The sequence below is a fragment of the Sturnira hondurensis genome, unplaced genomic scaffold, assembly GCF_014824575.4.
Source record: "Sturnira hondurensis isolate 20B ecotype Veracruz unplaced genomic scaffold, ASM1482457v3 Scaffold0015509, whole genome shotgun sequence".
NCBI classification, from domain to species: domain Eukaryota; kingdom Metazoa; phylum Chordata; class Mammalia; order Chiroptera; family Phyllostomidae; genus Sturnira; species Sturnira hondurensis.
In genome coordinates this window covers 9,143,610-9,160,673 of record NW_028088140.1, presented here as the reverse complement: position 1 = coordinate 9,160,673, position 17,064 = coordinate 9,143,610, and the positions used below count along the sequence as shown (strand labels likewise).

Here is a 17,064-nt window from a genome sequence, read left to right as displayed (position 1 = left end):
TAACTTGCCCTGAGACTTTGGGCTCAGTTTCTGTCACATATAAAACTGGAATAAGCCTACCTCCCTTGCTGGATTGGGTACAGATGCAGCTCCCTTCCAGGACTTAGAGCTGGCATAGTGATTTCTGACTACCTCTGTATCATCTAAGGCTCTGTGTGTTTCAGCATGTGCCTGATAATAACGATGGCTAATGCTGAACCATCAGGCATGGTTTTAAGCACTGTAAGTATTACCTCTTTCAATCCTCACAGTAACCATGAGTAGGCATGGCATCACCCCCACACTGCAGATGAAAAAAAGGAGACAGTTTATGAAGCTTGCTGAGGCAACGCTGTTAGCAAGCCAGGGTGGGATTCAAAACCAGACAGTCTGGCTTCAAAGTGGCCTCTTTTCGAGGGACCATGTGTTACAGTTTGCCCACAATGCCAGTTTATCTAGGACAATCCCAGCCTAAATCTATTGTCTTGGTGTGATTATTGTGATTATTGCAAAGTGTCCCTTTGCATTTAAAAAGTATCCTGGTTTGGATGTTCAATCATGGCTCTTCACCACTGTTATACTGCTTGTCAAAGATAGTCAGTATTCCTCAAGCCTTTGACTCTTTCTGCCACACCCTCTCCATGCACTGTAGGTTTCTCCAACCCTCTTCACTCACTGAGGGTCATCAACCCCTCCCCCCAATTAGTTAAGCCTATGACATTTGCCTTAACTATATCATTTGCTAAAATATGACCTCAGTTCTGTACCCTGAACATCCAGCACAGCTTCAGTGTGTGGGTGTCAGTTGTCGAGTGAATGAATGAACGGATGAGCACATGTACTACGAGCCCTGGGAAAGAACCTGCACCTGTAAGAGTCATGCAAATACTTCTCACATAGTCCCCAGGACACTCAAGTCAAAGGTAATGAATAGGAAAGAGGCAAAGGTTATAATTCTACGGCCTGAATCTATGCAGACATGGAGGACAGCTCTGTGTAGCTGGTTTAGCACAGGTGTCAGCAAGTCCACCAACAGGGCATCCCAGGGAGTCTGCATAGGTCAGCCCAGGAAGCTCCTCTTGTCTTTTTCTCCACAGAGTTTTCTTTGTGCTCTCTTCCTTGTCCTCCCATTTCCTTTGTCTTTCAATTCCAGCCACAGGTGAGAAGCACAGACTTATGTCCATGATGCATCAAAGTAGAAAATCTTTTTGGAAGTAAATGGGATGAGGCAGGAATGGGAACAGGGGCACAGTCAGGTGCTCCTGAAAGGAGGCAGACCTCCAAAGGAACCACCCGGGAGGGGCGGCTGTGACAGGTATTGGCAATGAACATGCATGTGACCCTTCTCTGAGCCCCAAACCCTCTTTCCCTCACCTTTGCTCCAGCCCTTAAAGATGCTCCAGCAGAGGCTGGGAAAGCCAGGAGCCCCTAAGGCCACCCCAGTGGGATCTCAGTGCTGAGAAACACAAGTGGACTCCTGCTCCTCCTGCTCCTCCTGCAGACGCCCAGCATCACAGGCTGCAGAGCCGTGAGAGATGGAGTGTGTACGTGTGCCAGATCTGAAAGCAGCTCATTGAATAAACAAACACTGGATCCGAGGGAGGCAGGTCATTCTGCCTCTGTTCCAGAAGTCTACAATTTTCTAGTCATGGAGACAAGGTGTTTTAGGGCCCTGAGAAGCCACCTCTGGTCCCAGTGTCTCTTCCAGACTCTCTGGTCAGCAGTCAGACACCTCAGCACTCTGCTTCAGCCAGCAAATAGTGTAGGACCCTTTTAGGTGCCAGGCCTCTCATCTGATGGTCTCAATGACTCAGTGAGGCAGGTGCTTTCACCTCTATTTCATTTGTACATGAATTGCCCAGGCTCCTCTGGCAGACCCAGGAATTAAGTGCTGGAATTGTGAATGTCCTTGTCAAGGCTTCATGGGTCTGACTTGTAGCAGGATTTGAAGAGAGAAGTCATTTCTATCTCCAGTTGATTTCTCTGTCCAGGGTTGGTTCTTGGAGCACTGAGACACCTCCTGAGAAGCCCCTCCTAGCAAGGATGGAAGATGCAGAGGTGGCCCCTTCAGGGTGAGCGCGGGACCTATAAGGTGAGGAGCAGCAGGAGTAGAAAGGCCCCAGGGCCCAGGGTGTTGGGGTCCAGCAGAGGGTGGCACACGGGATGAGACAAACTGCAGTGGGTGCTGCACATATCAGAGTCCCTGTGAATGGCTGTCCCTGGAATTGTGCAGCAAACAGTCCGTGCGGGAGTGAACAGCTGCCCTGGAACTGCGCAGGGCAGTCGATAGAGGTATATACAGCTGCTCACTTAACAAACTGCTTATTTTTCTCCTCATTTCCAGTAAATCAGAACTTTCCCCTCCCCATCTACCCTCTGCTGAGCTTGGGTGCCTTTCTTCTGATGGGGTTGGCTGGGTGAAATTCTGACTTTTATTGGAAGTTTCCAAGCAGGGACTAGGCAGCACAACACACAGCGGATGAATAGGTAAGGCAGGCATCCAAGGGTTGGACTCCCCAAACCCGTGTAAGTGGGCAGACGCTGGGGGCTGGTACGCCTGATAAAACTCAATCCCATGGATTATTTTAAACCTATCCATTTTAACTGTGATCTGCAGGTAGAGATGCTCTCCATTTTTCTAGAGATGGGAGTTACATCAAAACTTAAGTTTGATCCACAAGGTAGCTAAGACTGCTGGTGGACTACCAACAGTCGTCCGTCCCTCCTTCCATTACACACTGAAGTTGTGGCTGGGCACGCAGCTGCCCCACCAGTAGCAAGATCATAGGGTTTTGATTTTCACAAGCTGGGTCTCAAAAACATTTTTTAAAAAGAATGCATTGCCTAATATACTTCCTGTTCCTGCTAAAACCAGCATAATTATAGAGAAGAATAAAGTGTATAATTATTCCCCCAGTCAGAGATGGATCTGTATCACGGTTCCCTGGTCGTCTTGAAGGAATGGGCCTACGATTCCCACCAAGGAAGAACTGCTCTTCTCACCACCCACGTGGAGACGCACGTGCAAGGCCCCGTCGAGGCAGAGCGGCTTGCCTGTCGTCCCAAGGGAAGCTGGCACTTGGCACGAGGGCTTTTGTTGGGGAGAGCGTGTGCTCCTGGAACCCAGAAGAGGGACCAGCACTGAGGGCTCTTTTCCCTTCCCGTAATTTCCAAGGAAGGAGGAATCGCTGAAGTGGGGCTGAGGGAGCCCACCAGCAGACACGGCACGGTGCTCAGGGGGCATCGCAGACAGGCAGAGGCCCAGATCTGATTCAGGGTGTCACTCTCTACTTGCCAGCTCCTTGGGCAAGTCACTGCCCCTCTCTGAGCCTCAGTTTATTTATCTGTACACGAAAGTGATGTTCTCCCATTCTTTCAAATAAATCTGCATGTAGAACTTTGACATATGAAACAGATAAAGTATAGTTTCTCTGGTTAAAGGGGTGTGCTAAGCCTTCCTCACTTGATTGCAAAGAAACCCAGCTCTAGCTGAGACCAACATGCAGGCAGCAGTTTTTTTTTTATCCTTCAGTTGCTTATTGTCACCTGCCCTTGTCGCTGGTCCAGATGAGCTGCGGGGGGCGGGGGGTGGGGGCAGGGAAGAGCTGCAGGCATTTGTATCATAGACCCACAAGATATTTTATATTTAGTTTTATTATTTTACTTTATTTTTCACCCTCACTCAAGGACATACTTTGCTTATTGATTTTAGAGAGAGGGGAAGGAAGGGAGAGAGAAATATCAATGTGAGAGAGAAACATTGCTTGGTTGTCACTTATATGTGCTCCAACCAGGAATCGAACCAGCAACCTAGGTAATGTGCCCTGACCAGGAATCAAACCCGTGGCCTTTTGGTTTACGGGATGACACTCCAACCAACTGAGCCACCCCAGCTAGGGTGACCCACAGAATATTTTTAGAATGGCAAGTGACCTCCCAGATCGTTCGAGAAGCCCTTCATTTTAAGGGATGGTTCAGCTTCTGCAGACCTTCACCTGGCTGCAGCCTTGCCCCACTTTTTCTTTTCTTATTGTGGTAAAATGCACATACCTAAAACTTACCATTGTAACTATCATAAAATGCACAATTCAGTGGCATATTTACATGTACTACATTCACAATGTTGTACAGCCATTGCTACTATCTAGTACCAGAACTTTTTCATCACCTCAAATGGAAACCTTGTACCCTCTCCCCCCAAGTTTCTGCAAACTACTAATCTTCTGTCTGTGTGGATTCACCTGCTCTGAGTATTTAATGTTAATGGAGTTTGTTAATGAATATTTAATGTTAATATGTGGTTTTCTATGATTGGCTATCCTCACTTGGTATAATGTTTTCTAAGCTCATTCATATTCTGTCACTCCTCAGTACTGCATTCCTTTTTACAGCTGAATAATACTCACTGCGTGGGTCTGCCACCTTTTGCTTATGCATTCTTCTGCTGATGGTCATTTGCAGTGTTTTTGCCTTCTGGCTGTTGTGAAAAGGGCTGCTGTGAACATTCATGTACGAATTTTTATTTGTACACTTGTTTTCAATTCCTTTGGATAATACTGAGAAGGGGAATTGCCAGGTCACATGGTAACTCTATGTTTAACTTACTGAGGTCCTGCTGAACTGCCTTCCACAGCCCAGCTCATTCCTTGAGTGTGGCATCTGCCCGGGGCAAGTGGGTGCAGGGAATGGCAGGGGCCCCTGCACGCTGGCACGTGGATAGCTATTCCTGTCCTCTCCAGGCTTTAGCTCACTGGCTACTTGCACAAATGATGAGAATAGCAATGAGAATAATAATGATGTAATTATTACAGTAGCCCTCACAATAACTAAGAGGTAGGCGTTCTTAGGGTCCCCACGTCACAGGTGAGGAAACTTACTCAGGGGCGCACAGCCTGTCCGAAATACGATGCACCCCTCCCTCCCTGGGTGCTGCACTGGAGGAGCCTCCCCTGGCGCAAGGCCAGCTGGCTACATCCTGCCTGGCTCCTGCTGCCCGCCTCCTGGGAACGTCCCAGACTGGCTCTTGCCAGGCCAATTCAGGAGGTTGGGCTACCTGCCAGGATCTGTCCTTGCAGCAGGCTTCTCTGATTACTGCCCAGCTCCTAGTCCTTGATGAGAACCACTCTGCCCAGAAGGCTTCTGGCACAGCTGAACGCTGCTCTGTGCCCTCGGCTACGGCCCGGGGAACATAGGGGTACAAGGACTGGTCCTAGCTCCCACTTTCCTCCCAAGGCAGCTCCAGTATGTTTGGATTCAGAATGGGGAGAGCAGTTTTCCAGACTCCATGCTCAGCCAGGAAAGTGGGGCTGTGTCTTTGGAAGCTGCACCCAGACCATGGAGTCTTGAGTCCACGTGACTACTGCAGGGCCAAATGGCTTGCAGTTACACGCAGGCCCAGAGGAGGAGGCCAGCCAGCGACACCTGTCCAGTCGGTCTGCTCCAACCCCTCTGTTGCAGAATTAGGATGGAAGCTTCTGAAGAGGTCTTCCCTGTCACCCTGCCAACATCTGCCAGCCAGTGCCTTGCAGAAACAACAGAAGGCCACAAAGACTGGGCGACCAAGACCCTGAGAGTGGAGGGGAAAGCTCCAAACACGCACAGTTCCCCAGTGAGCCAGGCCAGTGCAGGAGACACTCAGGGTCCCAGGGGTCCCTAAGCTTGGATTCAGGAGTCAGGCTAGAGCTGGAACCCACGGGCCATCTGTTCTAAGGCACCAGGCTGTGCTGTCCCTGTTGTTTGTGTACATGTGAGAAAGAAAGGGGCCCAAGACATGGCCCCTCAAAGCAGTCTAGAGGATGTGGGAGGCACCACAGGCCCCAAATCAACAAGGATCCCAGCTCTCAGACGCAACAGGACTCACCACTGAACCTGACACTGGGGACCCAGATCCTCAGATACAGGAGCCCAGACACACTGCCCCAGCCCCCAGAACAAGATCCCAGCTGAGCACAAACTCCTCAGAACAGCCCCTTGCCAGGTCCACAACTACAGCAACAATTTGCTTGATGTGACAATTTCTGAAAGGCTGCTTGGGCACTGTTGCCGGCTGGAGGGCATAGAGGACACCCATGAGCTTCGGGGAAGAGGTCCTCGTGGGGTGGTCGATGCACCATCTTGAGTGCAGGTAGGAGGGAGCTTTTCTCCCTCCAACATCCCATGAGGGGAAGAGGAAGAGGTGGGGAGAAGAGAGGTGAGCTGGGAGTGAACACACACGGGGAGAAAACTGTCACCCTTACTGGCTGTGTGACTTTGGGTGGGTCATCTTGAACATAAGGGGGCAAGGACCCCTGGCAAGTGACCGTGAAGGCCAGTAAGGGCTGGTTGACCACGCAGCTTTCCCCATGCCCATCACACCAGCAGCAGTGGGCCCCATCAAGGGCATAATGGCAATGACTGGCCAGGCTGGAGAGGTGCTCTGGGTGGGCGGAGCCTCCCTCCCCCTGCAGAAGCCTTCATTGTGCTGCACATTTCTTTGTGCTCAAGCACATTCTCAGCCTGCTTGCTGGGAATCGAAAGGCCCAGGCACTCCTTCCACACAGCAGGAAATGAAAAGAATAATGCCTGTATGATATGAAGACTCATGTCCTTTTCCACAGAGGAGGGTTTATAAAATTTCTCATTTGCTTTCAAAATCACACCTGCCTTGCCTCTGGAGCAGGACACCATGGCTTAGCAGGAGGCCTGAAAACACCATTCCTCTGAGGGACTTGCAACTTAGGGGCCCCTGAAACTGTACGAAAAGTGTTACCATTTACCTGCTGGGCTCCACAGGTCTTAGCAGATGCCTAAAGGGGTTTATGACTGCCCTACACACACCCCCCCCCCATGAAAATGCTCAGGCTCCTTTTCGGATAGGTGCAAATGAGGCTGTGACTATCGACTCCCAAGAGAAGGGTCAGGTCGTGGGTGCAGGCCCAGGGATGCTGGCAGGGGCAGAGGGGGCACTGGAAGCCAGGGGCTGGGTATGCGGACCTCTGGTTCAGCTTGCTTTCCACTGCAGCACGGGGACCACAGAGCCATGCGTGTGGGCATGAGGGTGAGCGAAAGAACACTCATGCATCCACATTGAAACTCCAATTTTCACTTTAGGACTTGGATGTAAATCTGCTAGGTCTTAGGTCCAGGAGGTGCTGCAATTTATTGAAGAGTGTTTGGAAGCTGCTAAGCTCCCTGATAAATAAACCATGTTTCTTCATCCCAGGTCAGTGCAAACATGTTTTCCAGGGACTTAAGAGCCCCGTTGGAAAGTGTTAGAATCTTCTCCCTACAGGGCAGCCAAACACACAGATAATTGTCTTTTGAAAGATGCTTGACCTTTCTGGGCAAGGAAATATTGCCAACTAACCAATAACCCTGCACTGCCACCCTAATTCTTTCTAAAAAAGGGGCAACTTTAGTTCCATGAGTTATAGAGGGAGGGCATTATAGAAACAGTCTTGGCATCAGAACGTTCTAGATGCTGCCCACATTGGCTCCCTAATTATGTACCAATTACAACACCAGCATGAGCATCCCGACCCACTGTTCCCAAGGTGTGGGAAGCTGTCCCAGGACTGAAGGGAAGAGAAGGAACTTTTGAAAACGGTCCATTCCCATGTGGTAGCCAGAGAGACCCAGAAGGTAAATGTCATTTCTCTGTTCTCACAGAGCCAGGCAGAGCAGAGCTGCGACTCAAACCCCTATCCCTGGTCCTCAGCCCAGTGCTCTGGGTTTGGGGGGAACCACAGACTCACAGGCTGCCGACAGTCACGATCTCCGAGATGCCACTGCCTCCGGTTGTAACCAAGGCCACCAATACCAGGACATCAGAAGCTAGTGAGTTTATGGTGCTTTGGAGCACAAAGAACTCTAAAAGGATACCTTGTTAGTCTTGATGGTGATGATAGTATGTAATATTTATACATCACTTTAGCTGCTAATTTCCAAAATGAGAAAGGTAAAGAATTTAAAGACCCAGACAGCCTTGTGGGTAGTAACTGCATTCTTGACAACTCAGAGGGACCTTGATCTCTGGTTGCCAGGTGAGCCTCTGGTCCTTGAGTTATTTCTGCAATGGCACACAGCAATTCAACCTTTGGGTAACATGGCTCTCACCCTGCCAAAGACACACAGGGCGCTGGGCAAGACTTGGGTGAGCTAGGGGGAATTGCTTTCCATCTTCACAAGCTCAACCAATTTATATTTATTGCAATGCGTGATTGTGAGCAAGCTTCCCCACCTCCACCCCCACCAATTCTGAGGCCAGATCTCCGTGGGTTTGAACCTGGGTTGTGGTATTTGGGGAAGGTCTTTAGCCTCTCTGTGCCACAACCTTCACAATGGTTAGATGGGGACAATGGCACTGATTTACAGAGTTGTGACCATTATAGGAGATAGTGCATGTTAAAGCCTCACAAAGCGTCCAGCACCTAGGAGGCCATAGACAGGTCATAAATCCTGTTACATTCTTATAAATACCACACAGGCTTTGATGGGCAGGCCACTGGGGCAAAGCACCCCAAGGCCCGCCCTCCCTGGGTGTGGGTCGGTGGCTGGGGAGAACAGAACCCACCCATCGGTTCTGAGGTGAAGGCCAGCAGCACAGCTTCCCCACTTCCCAGGCCTGTGTGTTTGCTTAAATGACATCAAGTTAGTGCCACAGTCATATGTTTTTAAAGCCCTGTGTTTACCAATAGGTACCTCCTATAAGTTAATAACTAAAGACAAACATACACGTAGTAGAGAAAAGTAGGGCCCAAAGCTAAAACTATTGTTAATGGTAACTTTTTTCATAAATTTTTAAAGCTTTATTCATCTATCTTTAGAGGGGAAAGGAAGGAGAGAGTGAAAGAAATATCAGTGTGTGGTTGCCTCTCGTGAGTCCCCTGCCGGGAACTGGCCTGCAACCCAGGCATGTGTCCTGACTGGGAATTGAACCATGATCCTCTGGTTTGCAGGCCCATGCTCAATCCATTGAGTTACACCAGCCAGGGTTGTTGATGGTAACTTTTATTAGAGAAGAGTTTGTTACTGTTGGTGGTGGTGGTATTATTCTAGTCCAAATTCTGGTTCCTGCAGCTCATTTCACCCCCCAGGGTCTCAGGGGAGTGTAAAATGGCAACAAAGGTGCCAAGCCCCCCAGGTCCCCTGGCCAGCTTTCCCCTTCCCTCTGGTGCTCTCCACCCAGCCCATCTGCGAAGTTTGTGGCAATGAGCAGGTTTAGGTTAGAAAGGCCAAGCCCTAGAGTGGCTTGATGTGCATTAGAATCCCTGGAGTGTTTGTTAAAACACAGATGCATCCCTGGCTGGGTGGCTCAGTTGGTTGGGGCATTGTCCTGTGCATTAAAGTGTTGTGAGTTCCACTCCCATTCAGGGCATGTACCTAGGTTTTATGTTCTATCCCTGGTCAGGGGATAAGAGGCAACCCACTGATATTTCTCTCTCATCAATGTTTCTTTCTCTCAAATCAGTAAACTTATCCTTGGGTGAGAATTAAAAAAACAGCAACTGATGCTGCTGCCCCTGTGCGCCCCGCCGTGTTTCTGAGTTAGTGGGTGGGGATGGGGTCTGAGAGACGTGTTTTTGACCAGCTGGGGGCTGTAGAGCCTGCAGAACCTCACTGAGACCCACTGCTTCAGGGCAGTGCTTTGCAACCTTAGCTGCACTGGAACCACCTGGGGGAGCCCCAGGCTGCACCCCAGGTGGATTCAATCAGGCTCTCAGAGGGCTGCACCAGAGAGAGACCCTGGCTCTAGAGGCGGAGCTTCCCTCTAGCCCTTGTGCCCTTGTTCAGTGCCTTGGGGTGGTGGAGCTGCCACAGTCGATAGTCATAGGTTGGCCCTGGATGGATTAGGGTTCAGCACAGCGTTCCTATAAAGGACCACTTAGCAAATATTTCAGGCTTGCGGCCCACATGGTCTCTGTGGCATATTCTTTGTTCTCTGTTTGTTTCAACCTCTTAAATATGTAATATTAGCTTGAAAGTCAGAGAAAGAGAATTTGTGAACTGTGGAGAATAGCCAATCACGAACCATCAGATTTAATGATGAAAATGACTACTCACAATTAGCATTATTTATAAAATATATTAAAACCAAGGTAGAAAGTAGAATAATCAAGTGTAATTAAAGGTGCAATGTTTCAATAAATGTGACCCCCCTGTTGTCTGTGGCTGCTTCTTCCGACAGCTTTCCCTTACGTACTAAAGAAAGACGACGGGCTCCCTTCCTCCCTCCTTTTCTAGTTCATGTGCCAGAACAGAGGCCCTCAAAGAGTGTTTCACTCAACATCAGTTACAAAACTGTGAGCTGCCATAAGAACCTAACTCTTGTTTATAATAATGAGCCTACAATAAAACTGATTTCATTATGAGGCATTTTGCTTAAAGTCTCAGAACCCATCAAGAACTTACTAGACCTGTGTGTTCGTACTTGCTTGGCCCTGGAGGAATGAGAAGCCCTTAGCTCCCTGCCCAGTGTGGTCAGAGAGTGTTAACTGCCTTCTGAGTATTTCATTCTCTCCCAGGATATCCAGTTCTAACTTCTTGACTCACCTTCTCTCCCCACAGAGAAATTTGTGGGGAGAGAAGAAATTCTCCCGGTGGTCCTGGCTTCCCTAAGCCTCTGTGCCTGCAAAAGCACCCCACAATGTGGAACCGCATGGCACGTCCACAGGGCACCTGCCCCCTGGTTCTCTCCCCTCCAACCCTCGCTCCCTCGGTCACTGGGCTACCCCTTCCTCACCCCTGCCTACCTGTGAAAGGACCATGAGCAGAGCCGCTGGCAAGGATCTTTAACAGGCCCCAGAACTCCAGCTCATTGCTTTTTAATCTGTTTCAGACTTCAGAAAGTGGATAATACCCACCTCTCCTCCTATCCTTTGTTCTGTTCTCTGGAGCCTTTTAAACACCCTAGAATGTGTTAGTGAATGACCAAAGCTGACTTTTAAAAAGTATCAGTGATCTGAAGCAGGAAGAGGGAGCCGTGGCTAAGGAAGGGGAGGCTCCACCACTTCCCAAGGCCACGTGGCTGATGGCACCGAGGGTGCCTGAATGGCCCACCTGATTAACGGAGCTGTTCTGCTCCAACTGGGCTTCTCTAGAAAACTGACTAAAACGGGAGGCCTTGCTGGCCTCCTGAGCCAGGAGCCCCGCGGTGGCCCTGGGCCCCACGAGGACGGGGGCTTGGCATGGGCTAAGGCTCTGCCGATGGCATCTTGCTGGGTGCAAATGTGGGCCGAGGAGGGAGGCAGAGTGCATGTCCCAGGGTCCTCACTGCCTCATTTATCTATCGTTCTTAAAGCCCATGAGCACAGAATTCCATTTAAAAAATGTAAATTATATAAAGCAGAAAGTGCACACCAACCAGTGAAATTGCTGTCACTTACGTGGTCGTTGATGAATTTCTTTCAGCTGGAGAAACGATTTCCATTTATATTAAAGTCTGGCTGCCCTGACGCATGTGGTCCTCTGCTGGCTGAGTGTCAGCCCTCAAAGTGAAAGACTGCCGGTTCAATTCCTGGTCAGGACACACGTCTGGGTTGTGTGCAAGAGGCAACGGATGGATGTTTCTCTTCATCTCTTTCTCCTTCCCTATCCCTCTTCCAAAAATATATAAATAAAATCTTTAGAAAAAGTTTGGCTGACAAACATCTTCTAAAACATGAGGAAAAGAAGGAAGAAGGAGGAGTAATAATAATAATCCACAAGTCAGGACAAGCTGAGAACCGTCGTGGCTCACACCCCCTACCATCCGAGAGGATCAGTGAACTACTTCAAAACGGGCCAGGGAACCAGCAGAGCAATTTCTCTGAGCATTTCTTGAACCTCCGTAACATCCTTAATCCTTGAATTCGTGGCATTTTACAGTAAAGCTCCTTAATCCTTTAAAAAGGCCACGTTTACACCCAGGGGCAGTGACACAGGGAGGCCGAAGCTGCTCAGACACAGTGGCGCGCCTCCCCAGAGCTGTGCGCTGGAAAGGCCCCCTAGGGGAAAAAGGGTGCCTGGCTGGCCTGGGGGCTGGCCAGCAGGAGACCACGTACCCCCTGATCACCGACGGGAGATCTGCATTTAGACACAATTGTACACTGGGTACCGCCTGGCAGGGCCCTTTCTCCCCACGAGCCCTTTTCCAAACTGTTCACTATCGTCACCAGACGCGTTGGTGCTCCATGCCCTCTACAAAGTTGAACTTTCCAGGCTTAATTCAGGTATCCGTACACGAATCGAGGAGTTACAGATCATTTCCTTTGTTTATAGGATGAGGAAACTGAGACTTAGCCAGGTCACCTAACCCACTGCGGTCACAAGGGAAGAAGGGGGGGGCTGGGACAGTTGGCAGGACAGCGTGGCCCAGGACTGGGCTCTCTGCCTTCGGCTGGCACTGGGTTTCCTTTCTGCCTCTGAGCTCCCGCCGTGGCTGTGGTGAGTGCCACACAGTGTGCACTCAGCTGCTTTCTCTGAGAGTGAGTTTCATCTCCCCAGCACCTGGGTGCTTGGAGGTCAGGGACCCAGACTTTGCCCATTTCTCAGGCCTGAAGAGTCAAGGCTCCTAGCAGGCAAGCGGTGAATTTGTGTGTATTATGCTCCCGCCCCGACTGTCTGCTCTGTGGTGTGCTGACTTGTCAGTATATACTTTATGAAGCAGGAACCCACAGGAGTCAGCCAGAGCAGGGACATGTACAAAGTAAAGTCAGAGGTCCGAAGGAATTAGGTGACAAGGATTCTGATCTTGTCGATTCAGAATCCTGATGTCTCTTCTCTACACTTCTCTCCAAAGTCCCCCTCCTTAAGCAGCCACTGAAACAACCCAATGAAAGAGCTGGGCCTCCTCCTCCACCCGTGCATATACTGTTATGGAATATAATATGCACTGAATTCAATATACATTGAATATACTGGGCATTCCCTCCCTTGGGGGTTAGTAACGGTGGTGGTAAATACATACTCTGTGGCAAACCCCGGGGACAGCGCTGGCCACAGGAGCCGTTGCACTGTTGTCTGTGCACGTATTTATAGAAGGGACAACACGGGAGCTGTTTTATGTGGAGCTGACGTGGCTGCTGTACATACGGGTCAGGGCGAGCCACCCCACTGCTGTCCTCAGGAATCGCTCGGAGAGAAGGACTCCCGTCCTCTGCCAGGTACTCAAGAACCACGATGCGGCCCTGGCTGGTGTAGCTCAGTGGATTGAGCACGGGCCTGCAAACCACATGATCGCGGTTCAATTCCCACTCAGGGCACGTGCCTGAGTTGCAGGCCAGTTCCCAGCGGGGGATGCACTAGAGGCAACGCACATTGATGTTTCTCTCCCTCTCTCCTTCCCTTCCCCTCTAAAGGTAAATAAATAAAATCTTAAAAAAAAAAAAGAACCACGATGCGGAGTGGACATGTCCAGGGCAAGAGGCATCTCTGGGCAGTTTGCCAGGGAACACACCCAAGGGAGGACGGGCACAGCCACCCCGCATGGGCAGCTCTCGTCATCAGCATGTGGCTCAGCCACGTGGCAGAGAGTCAGTGTGTCCTCCCTCGCCTGGGCTCACACGGGCTTCAGAGTCTCCCACGTGCCCCTCATTGCTGCACTGTGTGTGAAATCTTTTCCATATTGACCCTGACCAAAACCCCAGGAAATTAAACCAGTTAAAAAAACCATACGATGAATTCCACAGCCAGGCAGAAACGATCTGTGGGATAACCACTTCTGGTGTCTGAAACACTGCCTTTGGTCCCTCTTGAGGGCTGGGTGCAGCTTGGAGTTGAAAAGGTGCCTATGAGTATTCCGATACGACAGTTTCCTAGTTTCTAGTGGGAGGGCACTTTCTTCAAAGGAAATCCTGCCTGGAAGCCAAGCCATAACTCAGATGAAGTCTGAGCTGTTGGTGTGGGGAACTCAGGGCCTGGCCAGTGAAACTTGTTCCTGCCTCAGAAGCTCCTAGGAGCACGATCTGAAAACCATGCAGCCATTTTCCCCATATTAAAGTATTCCTTCACTAACACAACCTTTTTCAAGCACCTACTATGTTCCAGGTTCAGGTGAGCCAGCAGGGAACAGGATGAGGGAGGCCCTGCTCTTCAGGAGCTCACAGCGGGGTCTGGGGTCCGATGGGGCAGACGAAGTTCAGACAGAATTTCAGAAGGAGGCAAGTTCAGTGAGGGAGTTAGACCGGGCAGTGTGATGTGGCCAGGAGGCGGCTACTTGAGATTGGGCACCAGGAAAGGCCTCTCTAAGGAAGGGAAACATGAGCTGGGAGCAGCAGGACAATGGAAGTTTGCCTTGATTCTGAGCAGTGAGGAAGGACAACAGAAGAGGGGAAATGACTTTCCTCAGGTCACTCAGGGGCGAGGGGCGGGCGGTGGGCGGGCGGTGGGCGCGGGAGGAAGCTGAGCTGGGACCTGGCCCCGGGTTTCCAGGCTTCCTGCCAGGACTCTGCTTTCACAGTGTTTACCAAATAGCTACTACATTCAAAGAAGTCTCGTGACAGGTAACACCACATGCTGCTGTTCAGTCTGTCATGACTCTTGACACCCTCCCTGCCCTCCCTGACCTGTGACCTGGTTGGGAAGGCTTCCTTCTCTCCTGTCTCCCTGGCTGCAAACTGCGGAAAATGCTCCTTGTTGCTTCCATTGTTGGTATGATGATAAAAGCAAGACAGCAGGGGCAGCCTTGTGGGGGCGTGAGCAGGGCGGCAAAGTATCCTGGAGGAAGGGTCCCCGGACCTGATGCTGCTCTAAGGGCTCTGACTCAAAGGCCATCCAGGCCACTTTCCCCCTGTGCCCCAGAAGGCACTCACACATCCAGAGTCCAAAGTGCTTCCCCGGCAGATACCCCTATTACGCTGAATGTCACAGGGAGCACCATGGAAGTGACTCCCTCTGACCCACAAACCAAACAGCTTCAGACCCCCAGTGTTCCCCATATCTCCTGGTTCGGCACCTGTGGTCCAGCATTCGCCTTTGCCCTCTGAGCCTTACAGCTGTCAAAGCACCTTCCAGGCTTTAGCTAATTTGAGCCTCATGAGGTGGACAGGACAGTGGTTATTAGTTTGTACACAAAGCAGCTGGACCCCAGAGTGACCCATGCAGGGACCACTGCTACTGACCAAGTAACAACCACTACATTTTGGTTCAAACCCAGGTGTCCAGACTCCAGCTGCGATTCTTTCCACCATAATCCAGCTGCCCACAAGTTCAACACAGACCATCCCACTCTGGCCAACACCACCCTCGTTCGCTTTATCCTCTGCCCTAGACAATACTTAGGAGCTTTTCCAGACTCTGACTCTTCTCTCCACGTGCCCCTGCCTCACTGTGTGTGCAGACACACCGAGGAGCTGTGGCCCGGGCTCCTGCACATCCAGCAGCTCAGACCCTCGTTGTGATGCTCTCCCACTGGGCCCAGCGCAGCCTCCTCCCTTTTACATTGTCCTGTTTATGCATGTGCACACTGGACACACCACTGGTGAAAATAATACTCTCCAGAAACTTCCACACCTTCCTTCTTTCCATACCAAACCGATCAACTGCATGTGCAGAAATTGGCAGGCAAACAGAGACGACAGAGCCTGTAGAACCCTGTTCCCTAAAATACACAGCTGTGCCCAGGGACTCCTGGACAACCCTGCAGAGGCAGCCAGCCAGCTGAGGCCTGTGTATACGCGGGGTACACCAGCTGCCTGCATTTAGCAACCACTGTTTTGCATGGGGAACAGAGTCGAACGTTGTATAGTTTCAGTTAGGATCATTCTGGGTCTGTCACCCGGGGCTTAGTGTAAGGGCCAGAGACTAGAATTCAGGGTGGACAAAGAGAATGACATTTGAAGAGGGACAGATGCTCACGGAGCAAGGTGGACAGCACAAGGCACAGAGAGGCCCACAGCTCTATCCCAAGTCCTGTGTGCAGAAATCAGGAGCACAGGGATGGACACAGATGCTGGGGACCCTGTACAGATACCAGTGCGCACACACATCCATCCTCACTGTCCCCAGGATTCCTGGCCCCACTCCTCATCCGAAGTCAGCTTGCCCTGCTCTCGGGGCCCTGAGGTCCAGCTCCAGAGACCAGACAGGGCAAGTGGGGTGCCTTCTCCCCGAGACCCGCTAGCCTCGCCAGGACGCCCCACTTCCCGTGCCCCCCCACCCTCCACGTCCCCGCTACGGAGCCCGGTGCACTTCACTTACCTGCGGAGAACAGCAGGGCTCAATTCGCAGCCCAGGAAGCAAAGCCTAGAGGCGGAGCTGCGGCTCCTAGGGCCGCCCCTGCCTGCACGCCCGGCCGCGCGCCCGACCTCCCACCGCAGACGGTCTGGGTGAGGGCAGCCGCTCCGCCCAGCCCGGAGCCCGCGGGTACTTCCTGCCCGCCAGCCCCTCTGCTGCCCCGCCCGCTTCCCCGCTCGCGCGGCGCCCACCCTCCCCTTCGCGCCCCCTTTCCTTCCCAGGCTCGTTCTCTCCTAGCCCGCCAGCGGGCCTCCACAGAAGCCCCCTGCGGCGGCATCTTTGTCTGGGAGTTGGCCTTTTTTCAATTCACAGCACACAGAGCGAATTAAGCTGGAGTTAGGAGCAGCTGCGTGGTTGCCTGGGGGATCCTTGGTAGGAGGGGGTGGGATGGGTTGGAGGTCCGGTGGCTTACAGATCGCCCAGTCTGCCCGTGGCCTCCACTGTTGCCCTGGGCGTCTATCAGATCTTGCTGCCCCCTGGGTCAGCTCCTGGTGGAGCAGGAAATGAGCAGGGTCCTGGGAGATGCCCGTCCCAGAGGGCTCCTGGGGACTCTAGGGACTAGCCTGTCCGGTCCCCCAAAGCCTTCCTTCTTTTCTTTCTCCCCTCCACGACCAAGCACTCTCACTGCCCTGTCCCTCTGAGAGACCTACTGACCATCAGCTTTGCATTTCCTGGGCGTAGGGAGAATCAAGATCTCTTCCTAGACTGGGGGAGGAGGAAGACTAGGCAGAGAGCCCAACTGTCTGCCCTGGTAGAGAGCAGGGCACAGCTGCCTCTAACTGGCTCTCTTCTAACAGTGGGGCAGGCATGTGTTAGTTCCCAAAGCAACAAAGGCCTGTGCTCATCCAACTGTGTTCTTTCAAATCTTCACTGCGGTGAGCAAAGTTACCCATT

At 51.4% G+C, this 17,064-nt stretch overlaps 1 protein-coding gene across 5 annotated transcripts in view; it reads right to left on the bottom strand.

Moving 5' to 3' along the window:
- The window catches only part of TSPAN11 (tetraspanin 11), a 60,194-nt gene extending 43,549 nt beyond the window's left edge, over nt 1-16,645 (bottom strand). For 2 of the 5 annotated variants that reach the window (XM_037064716.1, XM_037064717.1), the window contains exon 1: nt 16,135-16,279. The gene's annotated coding sequence lies outside the window, so the exon portion shown is untranslated. Of the gene's footprint in view, nt 1-16,134; nt 16,281-16,582 lie in introns of those variants that run through there. The other 3 variants (XM_037064713.1, XM_037064712.1, XM_037064715.1) reach the window with 3 other exon arrangements.
- Nucleotides 16,646-17,064: the final 419 nt, after the last annotated feature.